Below are 13,115 nucleotides of genomic sequence, written 5' to 3' on the forward strand. Positions count from 1 at the left end.
CAAAAAAAGACATTTCGGACAACTATGATGAGTGTGTAACAATGTGCATCCAGAGGTGGATTCATTAGTCTCTGGGTTGTCGGCGAGCACGTGCTTTGCATAATATCATGCCGCTTGTATGAACGCTTCGGCAGTGTTTTGCTCGAGCCGTGACTCATTCATCCTTGGTTTCACAGCATCGAGCCTTTGGTGGAGGAAGGTTAGAGCGATAATGACAAAGGAGCAACACACTCACCGATGCGACGCTACCCAGACAGAACTCCGTATCCAGCAAAGCAGATATAGCATGAGTAATTTGGAGATTATACTCTCTGGACCCAGTGACTGTAAAGGCGGTAGTTACTCTAGCCTACAGTGTTCACCCACGCTGCAGACTTGCAAGGCTGTTAATTTTTATCCCCCCTCCCTAAACCTCTTCAAGTTGCATCACTGCACTGAAAAATAAGGATGGCAAAGCTACTTTTCTGAGAGTTGCTCAGGCCTTGAAATATTCAGGCTGATAACGACGACAAAAATGAAGAAGTGGAGAGAGAAAATGGGGAGCCAGTGAATATTGTGTTGTTAGCAGTAGCAAAGGTATTAACTTCACCTGTTTAGTATGAATTTGGAGTCAATGTCAGGCAGATTCATGCATTCAGAGAGGCCTGTGATGTATTGTGAGTTACTGTGGTGAACGTTTGGCTTTAAAATGCTATTCGAGACTTGAGAATACTAAAAGAGTTGCCAAATCAAGTTTTCCCAACTTTTAGTATTAGTGTTTTAATAGAATCTTTTGTTGAACTTCTCTGAATGTTATTATGGAATATTAGTGTTAAGGGTTACATAGTGATGCCTTGTTCTCATTCGCACAATCCCAAGGCTACATAAAGATTAATTATTTAAATAATTGGGCAAAACTCACAAAGAATATGTCTGGGTCACATTTTACTGCAGAATCAAAGGAAATAATTAAGGAAGTTTATTTTGCATAAAGAATCTTATGTTTTATTGTAAATTATGGTGATTTAAATTTTAAGAAGCCATTACAGTGTCTTTTTGTTGTTGTTGCTGTATACAATAAAGCATCTGTTTAATAAAGCCACAATGCAAAATAGGCCCCATTTACTTTATGTAACGTAATTTAGCAGATTTTTAATTTTGGAGTGAAATATGACCTGGACTTCGCCTGGTAATATTTGGAGACGAAAGATACCATCTATCCACATGTTCTCAATATTACGAAAAAAAAAAAAAAAAAGAGTATGTTTTGATAAGCTGATGTAAGTGCCTTCTGGGATGTGTTTTAGGGTTGGAAGCTCACCGCAATTCATGCAATGTTGAAATCCTATATATTGTAAATTAATGCCAGACTTAAAGACTGCAATCAATCAACAATATTAAGAAAAGAAGAAAAACAAGACCGCCTGAGCAACGGCAAATTGTCCCCACGTGATGCTTCTTAATTGCTCCGCATTATGGTGCAAGTCATTATTAACTCGTCAGCTGTGGAGCTGATTATTCATTCACTCTGAATGTTGTGTTGTGTTGTCAGGTTGTGACACTGTGTGTGCGAAAAACACTCGGACAGATCGCTTCTGCCTGACGTCTTTTGTGTAAAAACTGCAACAGGTTCATATCACATCACATAACTGCTGTGTTACAACAAACCTTTGTCAAAACTTGTGAGAACAAACTATACTGTCTTCTTTTTGTTTAGTTTGTTATATACTATGGATGGAAACCAGTGGTATCCTGTGAGGTGTTGATGGTGTGTATCTTGACGTGATGTGTCCTGTGTGTGAGATATATATATATATATATACTGTATATGTATGTATTTATCATCAAGAAAAAGTGTTATTTATCGGTACTGTAAATAACAGATGTAGTGGTCAGTTCTGGCCAACGTTAAATCTAAAGCAGATGTAGTATACAGTAATAGCCCAGAGTAGACAAGAGAATAACCTCAGCTGCCTTGAGTTGGTGATTTAGACAGGCGGGAATCAGCAGATGTAGCTTCCCAGACGCACACTAGTTAGTAACTGGCACACGGCCTGCGATGAAAGTACAGTACGGATTGACGTTCGCACACAAACTTTTTGCACTGACAACTTTTCGCTCTCTCAACCCTCAACAACATGACGCACACTCTCACCCCTCAACATGACAAGATGTCAACACTAGATAAACACACACACACACACGTACTCGACTGTAGCGGGTGAATCTCGTGCTCATATCCTGGTCATATGATGCCTGTGACTCAAAGAAGAGAAATAAGAAAGTACTTTTTGTTTAAGGGCAATTGTAGCAGGACATTTCTAAATGTTATTTTCAGGCCTGGAAAGTATGAAAAATAGTGACATTTTTTTAAAAGTCCTGGATTTATAATAATAATAATAATAGTTAAATTATAAATGTAAATACAAAATATAAAATAAAAAATATATTACTTTAAAATGAACAAGTAAAATAGAAATGCTTTAATAGTGTAGAGTTTACATTTTAATTGAGTTAATTTGGTAAATTTTATATTTTGAATATTTTAAAAAAAGTTATATTTTGAATATTTTAATAATTACGACAAAGAATTCATTTGAAAATAAAGTAAAATATCACTTCAAAATTAACTCAAGTAAAATGTAAATGCTTCAATTGTGTTTTGATTTGAGTTATTTGTATTTTATATTTTGAATAAATGTACATTTTAAAATATTTTTAATATCTTAATTATGGCAAAGAAAATGGGCATTATTTGTTTCTTGACTGTAATGATGTTAATTTTATTACATTTTATTTAATCAAAATATTATTTACATTTTTAAATATTTATTCAAAATACAAAATAAAAAAATATCACCTCCAAATTAACTCAAGTCAAATGTAAATGCTTTATTAGTATAAAGTTTACATTTTAATTGAGTTAATTTTGTAATTTATTTTTATTTAAATTTGAATAAATATTTTTCTAAAAATTAATATTTTAATAATTACTACGAATTTAGTTTGGCTTATAGTTATTATTATTATTATTATTATTATTTGTAATAATAATAATAATAATAATAATAATTTCTCCCTTTGATGTTGGGCTGCAATATGAAGCAGGCCATGATTTTCGTGAGATTGGCCCTCAGATATCCCCGCACACACTCTGGCCATCCAGGATTTATTCTCCGCAGTTAAAAGCTACGTGAGAAACTATTACGCTGACGTACACCAGTATTATCCCGTTTAGTGAAGGACATTATCAAGATTCATGCAAGTTCCTCACCAGTCATGTGGTTTTATAACCCTGAAAGACTCCTCCAGATGAGGTGGGAACCGCTGGGGCTCTAATCTTCTCTGAAAACGGAGCCACAGCGGGCAGAACTCTGCCAGGTTACAAACCAATGTTTCTGGCATGCAATTACGCACCCTGTCCGCAACCACTACTCTTAATTTTTGACAACAGAAATGGGTTATGGCATCTCCAGTTTGCATCTGCCGCCGGTCTCAAAGCAACTCGGAGCCATTAGACGAAATTGCAACTCCACACGTGTGTTTTCATGGCCTGTTCCCTCTCATCAGCTACTTGTGAATACTATAAATAAATTAGAGAACTAGAAAAAGCATTACTAATTGATACGCAGCCCTGCATTACCTCCTGGTTGTTTTGCTGCTTTTTCATTGTTGAAGATATTTAGTCTGTTTTAGAGGAAGAGGATGCTTTAGCATCACAAAGATGTGATTAGCGCTAACAAAAACACTTGTGTGGTGTGTTTATTTGGAGCGGAAACAAAAGCGTGTACATTCCAAGTCCCATTATTGTCCCTGCAATATGAAGCAGGCCATGATTTTCGTGAGATTGGCCCTCAGATATCCCCGCACACACTCTGGCCATCCAGGATTTATTCTCCGCAGTTAAAAGCTACGTGAGAAACTATTACGCTGACGTACACCAGTATTATCCCGTTTAGTGAAGGACATTATCAAGATTCATGCAAGTTCCTCACCAGTCATGTGGTTTTATAACCCTGAAAGACTCCTCCAGATGAGGTGGGAACCGCTGGGGCTCTAATCTTCTCTGAAAACGGAGCCACAGCGGGCAGAACTCTGCCAGGTTACAAACCAATGTTTCTGGCATGCAATTACGCACCCTGTCCGCAACCACTACTCTTAATTTTTGACAACAGAAATGGGTTATGGCATCTCCAGTTTGCATCTGCCGCCGGTCTCAAAGCAACTCGGAGCCATTAGACGAAATTGCAACTCCACACGTGTGTTTTCATGGCCTGTTCCCTCTCATCAGCTACTTGTGAATATTATAAATAAATTCGAGAACTAGCAAACGCATTACTAATTGATACGCAGCCCTGCAGTACCTCCACACCGTCCGGTTGTTTTGCTGCTTTTTTGTTTTCATTGTGTAAGATATTTAGTCTGTTTTAGAGGAAGAGGATGCTTTAGCATCACAAAGATGTGATTAGCGCTAACAAAAACACTTGTGTGGTGTGTTTATTTGGAGCGGAAACAAAAGCGTGTACATTCCAAGTCCCATTATTGTCCTGTCACATTATTTTTGTATACTGGTTGTAATTAAAAAACTGGTGGATTTCTAAGTGCTTTGTCTGGCGTATCCCTAACTGGTGGATTTCTAAGTGCTTTGTCTGGCGTATCCCTTGACTTGATATGTCTCTGCATCTTTGTGAATGTTTCCCTCTGCAAGTGTGTTTTTCTGCCTTCCAGGAGCTCTTGTGATGCAGCAGGACGATGATGCACGACTTACATAGCTAGTCTCCGACAGAAATTACATTCTGACCCCTGACTGACAAGTGAAACGCAATCCTGGAAGGATGTTGATGTGTTTTTTTGTGTGGCAGGGATAGCATGACGGGCGGCTAAACTCCTTGAGCACACATCATAAAAAGTGGGTCACATGTTGAGAGCAGGATCAGCGGTGAGATGTGCTCCATTAGAGGTCAGATTGAGCGTGAAACGCACAGTTACACAATTAACTGAAGCATGGCATCATGGTCACTTAGAATCAGTTGGGTAGAAGTTTTAATATGCATTTTATTTGTTAATCAGGTAAATTAGCAAAAATAATAAAGTTTTTTCCAAGAACATTGAATCAGAAGTCAAAAAGCTGACTATATATATAGAGAGAGATAGATATCTATTATATATAAAAATTGTAAAAAAAAAAAAAGTAAGTGATATATGTAATGATTTATATTATATATTGTGAATAAATATATTATATATTGTAATTTTTTTTTTAAACTTTAAAAAATAAAATATTTTAGATGAGAAAGGTAACACACATACATTCCTTCATAATATATATATATATATATATATATATATATTGTATATGATTATAAATATATATATATATATACTGTATATATAGAGAAAGAGAACCAAAACCAACCAAAAAATAAATAAATAAAAAAACTGAAACGCTATGTCATGCTAATCCTAGCAGCGATAACCAAATTTCACTGACTTAATTTTTGCCTGAGAAGTCACATGGCGGGGTACCAGCTCAAGGGGTTGGCATTCGCACATGCCAATGCACCTGTTAGAGGAAAATTTGGCAACCAGACTATTTTGGCATGTTAGAGATGAATTGGCACGTCATTACGAGGTGTGGGAAATTCAAAAGAACAGCATTTAAAATAAAGATCTTTTAATTGTTGAATAAAAAGCATTAATTTCTTTAAACAAAAAAAAAAACTTACTGACTCCAAACCTTTATACGGTAGAATGTACATAACACAAATACATACCTAAGCAAACTCTGGCAGTCTAGTTGTGCCTGAGGGGTTCCAGAGGTAGCCTCCATCAGGATGTACACACAGGAATCTCACCCCTTTCCCGTTATCCTCCACTTGCTAATGGCTTTTGACAAACCTGCTGCCCGTTGTGGCCTCGTTCTCATTGAGCCGGCGAGACACAGTGAGCCTCCCCTCAGCCTTGAGGACCCACTTCAGGCACCGCATCTGTCGCCTTGACAACACTCTGCCACTGTTCTGTCACCACCTCCAGTCTCTCTCATTCCTTCTCTGCACAAGGACATGAGTCTGCACGCACTCGCCTCGGCTTTTGTGCCAAACACATACAAATTATTTTCCTAAAAACACTGACTACACTTAAAAATAAGCGTTCCAAAAGGGGCGGGGCCATAACAACCATAGACATTGAAAGAGACTTGTACCCCTCCTCAATATTTAGAAATTGCGAAATTGACCCTTTGCAAAGACTCGCTCCCCCTTACTTACTGTTAGGCTACTACGTCCGACAAGCCACGGCGCTCTCACGACACACATCATTCTCACGCAGTAAAAAAAAAAAAAAGCATCCCAGAGCAAAGAGGAAACTGACAACGCGCCATCAGACAAAACAGAGCAGGTTATTTTAGGTATAAAACAAAATCTCAACTGTCAAATGTTGTCTTTTTTTTTAAAGAAATTCAAACAATAAATACCATTTTGTGGCTCTTTCATGTGTCGTGACAGATCACTGTAGAGCCTCAGTTCAAGCGGCACGTGAACCGATCATCTCTTCCTCATTACTAGTAATGGCTTGAAATAAACATGAATGAACATCAGAAGGCATCTTGTTTCAACCGCGTCAATATTAAGTATATATAATAAGTCCATCGACATTAGTCTACTCTCCTGTCTGGTTTATTTGTCAGACAAAATGTCAGATTCTGTGTTATAATTGGTTAGATTGCCTGTCAGTCAAACTCCCAACTTCTTATAATATTTGAAATTCTTGCACTGATCTGCTTCACTCCTTTACATAATGCCCTGTTTGTTGTTAGGATGACAAAAAGGTTTAACATTTACATATTTGGTCTGTCTCAGCATGGGCTTTTGTCAGCATCAAATTGACTTGGATGGCCAATGAAATCAAAGTAGGCGGGGCTTACCGTTCACAGAAGCAGAGTGTGAATTCCAGCGAGAATCATCCGTTAAAGGGTTAGTTCACACAAACATGAAAATTAGGCTGCGTTTTACTCACCCCCGAGGCATCCTAGGGTGTATATGACTTTCTTCTTCGACGTATGAGTCTCGTGAAAACCAACGTTTGTTAACAGGATCAAAGGAAGCAAAGTGTCCTTACTTTAGCAAAGGAAAACCAGTCTCCTCTTGGCTTATATCGAAATCCTCCGACATTCTTCTTTACAAATCCTCGTTTTGTACTTCTAATTCTTGACCGTTGTTTTGTTTTATCTATCCCTGCGCTTCCGTATTCATCACTTCTGAGCGGCGCATGCGCAAAGCCGACCTCATACGTCATTCCCCCGGAACTGCTTCCGTTTACAACAGTGAGCGCAAGCTAGATTCGAGTGATTATTACGTTTTGAATATGGATATTTTTCTTACAAAAACACATCGATTTGCTACAGAAGGCCTTTGTTCACCCCCCGGAGCCATGTGAGACACTTCTTTTTATGGATGGACGATTTTTATTTAAGTTCTTTTGGACTGAAGCAATGCAACACCCGCTGAGTGGCGTTAAACAGCTTGAAAGATCAAAGACAATTTTTAATATAACTCCGACTGGATCCGTCTGAAAGAAGAAAGTCATGTACACCTAGGATGCCTCGGGGGTGAGTAAAACGCAGCCTAATTTTAATTTTTGGGTGAACTAACCCTTTAACAGCGAAAGAGAATGAGGTAAGATGGAAGTAGCGAAACCTGTAATATTTTATGATAGAAATGTTAAACGAACAACAGTAATATCCAGTGTTGCAAACCACTCAACATTTTATATCAAAAAAGGCTGTTTAGAATCAAAAGTATGGTATTATTTACGTGATTAATGTATGAATGTGACGATATAAACGTTTTGCGCTTATTCGATGTATTCGACGTATTTCACTGTTCGACAGACTGAATGTGTTCATATTGTGCTATATTACTTGAAAATAGTTCAAAATGATTATTTCTAATAATAGAATTTCCTTCACCGTTGTATGTCTTCATAGTACATTTGAATATTTTTAGCGATACAAATGAAAAATTCTAATAATAATAGTAATAGCTTTTGATTCCCTAACGAACTTTTTAGTGAACAATTCATATTTTTTCTTAGTGTGAAGAACATAATCTAAATAACTATTTTCCTCTTTAAAGAAGCTTTCGTTGAATGGAAATGTTCCACACTTTTTTAAACTCCGAATGTGAAGAACATTTTAATAATCTAAAGAATCTTTTTCCACTATAAAGAACATTTTGTGCATTGGAAAGGTTTCATGGGTGTTAAAGGTCCATAAAAACATTTATTTCTAAGAGTGTAGGTTATAGGAGACGTTGAAATCGCTCTGTATTATGGTTTGATTAGGACACAGTGATAGGTACATCAATGGTTGACATCGATTGGGAAAAAAAGTGATCTTCCAAAAGAATATCTCCTGCTGAGATGATTGTCGTAATTTAATTATTAATAACATTATTATTATTATTTAATTATTTTATCAATTATTATTTCAATTATTAATAACATTATACAACTGGAATTGTAATTTCTCAAGGAATGCCACATTCGACCATCTGCCAGGTGGATTTTATCCATGCCGTACGGATTCATAACACAGGGTGACTTCAGATAAATTGGCTTCTTGCCATTCATTTGATTTGACATTTATATATACAGTAGGGTCCAAGAGTCTGAGACCAATCAGCGCTCAACAATAAGAATGGCCTGCAGCCAGTGTGAGAGCGTTTGGAGCCAGTTGACAGGACTGTCACTCATCCCTTCAGGCCAGGGCTGCAATGCCACTGAAAATCTCAAATTCATTGATCTTCCACATCCGTTTTTATGCCTTGCAAACGTAAAGGCTTTTGTGATGTATTCTGTGCTGTTTTTGTAAATTTTGCTGATTTGTCGCCAAGATTGTTATCAAGCTGGCTTTCATAGATGTGATGTAGTAGAAATTGCAAAAATGACTTAGGAGAGTTTTGAAAGAATGCATTTATCAGCACAACTCTGTTTTAGAACACTGTTATCTCTCAACACAATACCATTTTAGATTTCATTTAGATTACCAGTTTAATTTCCTTTTTGCTTTTTGTAAATTAAAAAAAATAAATTATATATATATATATACCTAAAAATATCAATATTAAAATGCATTGACTAATAAAAATATGATTTTTATTATAATATCAGCATTACAACTATACAAAGTTGAACTAATTATGAATTTAAATAGAAAAACTAAAGAAAATTTCACATTATAGTATAAAAATATAAATATTATTTTAGTAAATACTATATATAAATGCATAGCTACGAATATCAAAACTGATTTATGAAAAATTATATTACCAACATAACTGTAAAAAGTTTGAACAATTAACATGATTTTGAGAATGTTGAGTATTGAAAAACTTTTATCATTTATATACCTATTTTTTGTAAAGAAAATAAATTGTAGAGAAATCTCACATTGAATGAAAAATATAAATAATATTTCTAGCAATTATATAAATGCATAGCTACAAATATCAATATTAATAAAATGCATCTACAGTATTTAACTTAGTTATAAAAAAAAATATTTCCAGCAAAACAACTGAAAATTTGAAACAATTTACACGTTATTTGAGAATGTTATCTTATAGTATTGAATTGCTTTAATGATAGCAGTTTTACATTTACATATTTGATTAGTGATTAGAAATAGTGCAGACTCTTTAGTATTTTTGTATGCATTTTTTTAAAAAGATAAAACACTCTTTATTTCCAGGTTTATATGATAAATAAATATCCCAGTCTTCAGTCTTTTGGACCCCACTCTCTTTCTCTCTCTATATATAGTCAGAGAAGACACCATATTTTATTGAACACGAATGAAGAGGCTTTGAAGAAAGTACAGTCCGTTTGATGTACCTTCCTGTTTAAAGTTTAGGTCACGTCCAATGAAAATTTCTGAAATAACATCTTGTTCTTTGTTCAAGTCAATTAAATGTGCCTTTGACACTGACTACAGTCTGCAGGTATCAACATATACAGTAAACAAAACCGAATGTGCGACTGACATACCAGACCTGATGAGTTGTTTAATAAGGCTGCTTGGGACGTTTTGCCTGTTTAGCTTTATTTTCACCCTGAACAAGAGAAAAAAAAACATGGATGCTATTAAAATAAGTCCTATTTCTTGAGGAATGTAGGTCTGCCGTCTTTCTCGCCGCGCTCCTCTTTTAACGCATTTTTCCTGCTGCTTCTCTCAGTGAGAATGTTATTTTTTAATGGCACACTGAGGACTGATAGGCCATTTGCACAGAGATTTTTGTTTGTCTTACATGGCTTCATGCCGCGGACGACTGGTCAATAGGTCTACGGTTTGCACGCAAGTATGCACACTCAAAAACAACTACTTTTTTCTAAAGAACAGGGAGAACGCAAATGTAGGAAGACGAAGTTAGACATTTTTCCATCTGGTGCTGTTTTTTTCTTCCTTTCAGACTTTCTTTGTGTCCTTTTTATTTTAGCTTGCATCAAGATCTTTTTACCTTTAATAGGAAGAGGGTTGTTCATTTATCTAGGCCCTGCAGTTTCACAAATTTTCCTTTGAGCCTCGAGAGGAATGAAAGCTCTTTTTAACCAACACCTATTACCTCAGCCATCTGTTCCCCGGGCGTGAAATAATTCAAAATTTCTCCGATATGATCTTTTTCATTTTGCCTTGTCGTATTCATTTGAATGATTTTATTCCTCTTCTTTAGGTTTTATTCGTTTCACAGTCTAGGTGAATTCACCCTTTTGTGCTCGGGCTCATTATGGTTAACACCCCCACTGGATGTGAGATTTTATTAGTCCTCTTGCCTCCAACCCCCTCATGGGGTCTTCAGAAATTAAGACATTACCAACCAAACGCTTCATGCTGAACTAATGAGCCACTGAAACATGCCGGTGGGGCACTTATTTTAAACGCAACCCGACTATCTGCACTCTCCATTAAAGATAAAATGTGCTAAATATCTGTTACGAAGTGGGATTGAATTGCTCAGCACCTGTTAGGCCTTCTTGTGAACTTTAAGCCCAGTTTTTATTGCTTTTCAGCTCTAAATCTGCTACTGTAATAATGCCGTGACGGATCGAGTAGAGTTGGGAACGTCGAACTGACTGCTGCCATCTGGAGTCTAGATGGACTTGTGGTAAAATGGAGCGTTTTCGTCCATTAACATCAATAATCAATGTGGCGTAAAAGCCGCGGCCTAGTGTTTAACACACATAGCTCGACATGTGAGTAAAGCCTGTGTGGCGTATCCATTTATTGGACTTTCTTGACTCCCTTAAGTAATTAAAGAGGCGAAAATGAAACTAGATTTGCATTTTCTGACAGACATTCAAGCTCAACGGTAGTTAAAAACAATGGGCAAAACAATCTTTATAGCTTTTATTTGGGTTCATGTTCTTTCACAGCTACACAACTGTTCAAATGTTTGGTGGTCATAAGATTGTTTTTGAAAGAAGACTCTGGTGTTCGTCATAGCTTCATTTATTGGATGAAAACTACAGTAATATTGTGAAATATTTTTACCATTCAAAATAACTGTTTTTAGGTGAATAGATATTCAAATGTAATTTATTCCTGTGATCAAGGCTGAATTTTCAGCATCATTACCCCAGTCTTCAGTGTCACATGATCCTTCAGAAATCATTCTAATATGCCGATTTGCTGCCCAAGAAACATTTCTGATTATTATCAATGTTAAAAACAGTTGTGCTGCTTCAGATTTTTATGGAAATCTTAATACTTTTGTTTTTAAGATTTTTTGATGAATAGAAAGAACAGCATGTAGAAACATTATTAATGTCTTGATGGTAATTTTTGGTCAATTAAATGCATCCTTTCTGAATAAATTTTAAATAAATTTAAATTTAAAAAATGTTAAATAAATATTCTGAATAAATATTTAAATCTGACCCCAACATTTGAAGAGTATAGTGTGAATATAAAACTGTTCATTGTTCATTTGTGTTTATTCATAAAACAGATTTGAATGTTTTGAAATGTTAAACTATATATAAAAATGAACATGAAATTTGATTAATAATAAAGCTGTAAAAGCTGGTCGTTGTTAGTTTATGATACCCAATGCATTAAATAATGTTTGAGATTCGAAGTTTGAGGTTTTAGGTTTTTGTGCATTAAACAATATCAAAATGCAGTAATCAAAATCTAACAGTGATATATTTAATTCATGAGCAGGTCAGTGTAACTTGATTAAAACAAATTTCATAGCATTAATGAGCAACTGCAGTCCCTGAAGTTATGAAATTAAACCATCTGTGATTTTAATCGATGAAAGCATTGATTTTTTAAACTAATGTTTTCCAATTGGAGATGCTGATCTCTCTGAACAGTGAATGCGGTTCGTTTTAGTCTTTACGACCCTGGCTTTTGGTTTCAAAGAAGGACCTGCGGAATGAAAGTGTTTTCTGAATGTCCTGAAGGTCTTTCAAAGCAGGTTATGGAAAGCCAGGTTAGGATTTAGCAGCAGACGAAAGCCACCGGAGCAGCGGTGTAGTTAAGTGCCCTGCTCAGTGGCACGGCTGTGCCAGACGATCCGGGCCGTAGCCGAATGCGGTTGGCTGAGATTCCCTTGCCACCGGCGCTGGAGCTGAAATCCCTCGGCCTCTGGTTGATGGTCTGGTCTTCCAGCACGCATGACCTCTCCAAGAGAGCTGCGCTATTGATGTTTTCTAATGGCTTGTCTGTGTCGGCTAATGGAGGGATGGGATTGGCTGTGACTTGAATCTTATATTTCAGTGAGTGTGTTTTTCATGCTCGCATATAGTGTGCACTGACCTCTTGCTGCTGGACATTAGTGGGTGCAATAGAGGTTCTTAGTAATATGTTTACATCAGAAGAGAACCGTCCTCTTATGAAGAACTTTGTTCAGTAGGGTTCCTGAATTGTAGAAGTAGTTCTTCATGTTCATGTTGCTAATGTTGCTTCAGATCAGTGTGTTGGTTTATGGATTCTCCAAAGCAGGGGATTTCCATCTTTTAGTTGCCAAGGAAGCCCTAAATATGATAATCTTTTTCTTTGATTTCAGCTAGTTGCCTAACAAGGTAACATTTCTCATGTTCCTTTAGTTTCTTGAGGTACTAAAATAACTAACACT

General features: G+C 36.2%; 1 protein-coding gene across 1 annotated transcript in view; it reads left to right on the forward strand.

The window, feature by feature from the left end:
* The window catches only part of LOC107665153 (nectin-2-like), a 163,788-nt gene that overhangs the window by 92,800 nt on the left and 57,873 nt on the right, over positions 1–13,115 (forward strand). The gene's annotated exons all lie outside the window — the stretch shown is intronic.

Source organism: Sinocyclocheilus anshuiensis, unplaced genomic scaffold, assembly GCF_001515605.1.
Source record: "Sinocyclocheilus anshuiensis isolate Anshui unplaced genomic scaffold, SAMN03320099.WGS_v1.1 scaffold379, whole genome shotgun sequence".
In the NCBI taxonomy this organism is placed as follows: domain Eukaryota; kingdom Metazoa; phylum Chordata; class Actinopteri; order Cypriniformes; family Cyprinidae; genus Sinocyclocheilus; species Sinocyclocheilus anshuiensis.